A 4,021-nucleotide genomic window follows, 5' to 3' on the forward strand; every position below is an offset into this window, starting at 1 on the left:
TTTGACCATAGCTAAATTTACAGCATCTGGATGCAATCATTTTAGTGCAGGAAGAAGAGAGAACATAGAATAATACTGTTATGTTGAGCTGTAATAATAATATTATTGTGTGTAAATATGTAATTTTGTAACATGTAAAATGTGTATATGCATATGTCAATATCTATATTAGGGATGTAACAATTACCAGTTTGACGATAAATCATGATAGAATTCCACCACGGTTAGTATTACCGTTTCATCTTTTAATTATCATTAAAATTGTATTAGATTACTGAGATTTGAACAATTGGCGATAAATGAATATTGCCAGCACAAAGCAGTGTTTTCAGTAACAGTCCCAGGTGGTCACAGCAGAGTAGTTTAGTTTTGAGTCAAAACAGGGCAGAAAACCTAGAAGGTTGTAAAAGTGTGCTAAGGGAATTATTCAAATGAATACATTAATTAATTAATTAATTATATTAAAATACCTAAATTCCAGTCCTCGTGCCCCCTGCTCTGCACATTTAGAATGTTTCTCTCATGGCTTCAGACATTCAAACTTAACTGCCCTGTGAAGTGGACATCACAGTATATTCCATCACTATTCCAGTTCGCAGCTAACGTATTGTAGGCTTTATGTTCCATTCAAAGTGTGTTGAAGTCTGAGTATGTGAGCGGAGCGGTGTGATTTTTTGTCTGGAGCTATGAGTGGATTTTCTGAAAGTCGGAGCATTGAGGTTTTCACTCGCTCTGAGAACGCGTCGCTACCACTCTGTCACAGGCACAAATTATGCCAACTCACACATTAAAAATTACAGAATACATCTTGTCATGATAAACCAACAAAAATATACGTATTTGAACTATGCTGGTGTGATTCTACTCAAGATGTACCCCAAATGTCTTAAAGTGTGCCAGTGATTGTTTTTAAAAGCTCAGATATCAATGGGTTTGTTTTCTTATAACTCAAGGGCGTTATGACATGCACCAGCCATTGTTTGCATGTCAAACATGCCAGCAGCAGTGGGCTCCAGAGGTCATGGACCTTGTAAACAGTGGATACTGGCCAGCTTCCACCAGCTCTTCTACTTTTTATTCCATCAATCTTTTCAGCAGTGTAAGAGAATTGAAAATCATTGCGCCGGCATTGTCCAGACAAGCCTTTGCAAAGCTGCTGGAGCATCGTACAAAGTGTGGTGGGCAGGTAAGTGTTCAGCATATTATAGATTCGTTTACCATATGTAGACATCTCCAAAGTAACATTTAATATAATGCATCTTTCAGTCAGGACCAGTGTGCGGGGACACACTCCAGCGCAGCTTCCTGGAGTTTTCCTATTGTGCTTTTGAGGAAGATAACTTGTCCTGCGGTGCACCTTTGGTGCACCTTTGAAGCTCATATTCAAGTGTTTGTGCAAAAATTATTAATGTGCATTAATGACAGGGAGGCGCCGTCTCATCACTTTAATTTTTCATGATAATGAATGTAGAATTTTTTAAATAACATAATATCGTGGTGTCTCACATAGGTAGGCTACATTAAAAATATATCTACAGAAAGCTTGAATTGTTTTTAAACTAAAAGGAATAGTGTAATGTGTGAATGTTGCATTTCTCTCGTCGGAGAGAGCCAGCACTGTGAATATAACCAAAACAACAGTCCTATATAAACCGGTTCAGCAAGTGAAAGCCTCATAAGACACTTGTTCATATGAAAGAGCAATTCACACCTTTATCTCGACCCCACAAGCCATGAATAACTATCCAAAACCCAACTCCCTCCAGCTGAACAGAATTGGGTCTGTGTTTTGGCTCTGAAGAACGGTGTGTTACTGGGCTGAAACATGCCTGCACTACACTTCATAATTTTCTCGCAGCCCATATTATTATTTTCACAATACCATAATGATAATAACAAATCATCAATTAATAATGAATCATTATTTTACGAAAATCATTGTTACTTGTGATCGTGGATGTTTGCGGGAGGCTTTAAGACCAAGCGGAGTCCTCTGTTCCCGCCTCACAGCGCGCGGGTCTCCGAGGCTTCACTGTCTGCGGTTTGACTTTACTGAATCAGATTGAGGCGAACTTATTGATCATGAGCCCAACATTTAGCAAGGCAGGAAAATTCTAACGGAAGGAAGACGTATATCATTGAGCTAATGCTGTTAAACAGAGAGAGAAGTCTAGGACTATTCTTAAAGGCTCATTATATTGAAGTACAAATCCAAACACCAGAAATGTTATGCATTTTATGAGTAATGAAATGTTATGAAAATTATGCATTTTATTTATTCACATGCTGTATGGTTGAAATAATATTTTAGTTCACAACTTTAAGTTACGTTGTTTAAAAAAATGCTTTATTGGCTAATGTTTCATAAACCTTCAGTTAAAATCCATGCCATTATTAATTTCACAGTATTTTTACCACCTAAATGACTAATCTTTAAAGTCACAATTCTATAATGGTCAAAATTACTCAGGCCAATGGTATTTTTAATGACATTATTTTATTATTATTATTATTTGAATAATTGTAGCTTACATAAATAGGTAAAGCAAAACAAATATTCGGATTGTCCCTTATTTTTTCCCTTGTTTTCCTAAAGAATAAACACGTATTTTTTACAAGAATAAACATGATAACATATTATTAATTAATAAAAATAATTTAAGCAATTAAAACCTTTTTTTAAACTTGAATTTAAATACTATTAAACTAACTTGAAATTCTCAAGGAGTTTATAAGTTAAAAAAAAAAGTTCTAAATGAACTTGTGTTAACAATATAATTAGAACTAACAATATAATTCTATTTTTTTAAAATTAACAATTCCTGTATAAAATGGGAAGCAACCTTTATATCAGTGGTTCTCAACCTTTTTTTCCAGCGAGCCGCACTATGGTCTAAGTGCAAGTCTACGCATATAATTTACACATTACGTCAGCAATACAAACCAACCTGATTTATAATATTATAACCCTAACTATTATGATATATAATCTATTACATTCATTGAAATAAACAATTCTACTCCCCATAAATAAAACACCTGATGCTGTCAGGAGCTGACCAATTTTGTGAGATTCGGCTTGAAAGGAGTAACACAAAGAAGTTGCGATTGTAACGCCTGTGTTATACTTTCCGCATGAGCAATCCAGACGCAGACACGGCCAGCGCGGATGTAGACTTCTTCAATTTATACTTCTGAATGCGCAGGCTGATGGCCAGCTCTGCAATTGCCCAGAATTATTGCACATCGCTGTCTTTATATTCTTTGATTGACGGATTGCACAGGTTCGAGTAGCAACGAGCGTCTTCACTCTGTCTGCACATGTGCAATTTTGTTTTTGAAGCCTACTGACCACGCGCACCTGTCTGCGCAGTCATCTGCTAGAGCCTCTGCACACACTCTCCAATGACGATTTTTACGTCACGCCTAGCTAACGGTCCATAGCGGACTCGCGGACACAGAAAGTTTGACAGACGGTTTAAGATGCACGCTTGCATGACCTGACGCGCAACATTTCAGAAAATGAGCGTTCACAAATGTACCCTATTTTGATCCAAATATGGAAAGCACTTTTGACCGCCGCGTCATGAATTCTAACAGTTTTTTTTTTTAAATGTTACAATGTTATATCATAATGTTATTGTTGTTTTACTTCTTTTATCTCATTTTACAATTACATTCATTTCGCAATCCGTCCCTTTGCGCCACCTGGCATTAGTTTCGCAAATTATTTTAACACGCGACTGAATTACAGTTACCACGGCGGTAAGCCCCAGAAAGGCTGGCCACCTACTGTAAATGAGAGGGTCACCATACTTGGCTGAATGTCACTTCACTCACTCGTATGCTGAGAACGGTCTAAAGGGGTGTCAAATCGTAAACATATATACATATTTTTTACATACTGTGATGATAGCGCGTTTCTGTCTTGACGCTGATATGACGACAAGACAGACATGATATTCAGCGCTGAGAACAAGCAACGCAAGACAGTGGCGAATAAAAGTTTTTAAATGTGCTG

Source organism: Carassius gibelio, chromosome A4 (assembly GCF_023724105.1).
Source record: "Carassius gibelio isolate Cgi1373 ecotype wild population from Czech Republic chromosome A4, carGib1.2-hapl.c, whole genome shotgun sequence".
NCBI classification, from domain to species: Eukaryota; Metazoa; Chordata; class Actinopteri; order Cypriniformes; family Cyprinidae; genus Carassius; species Carassius gibelio.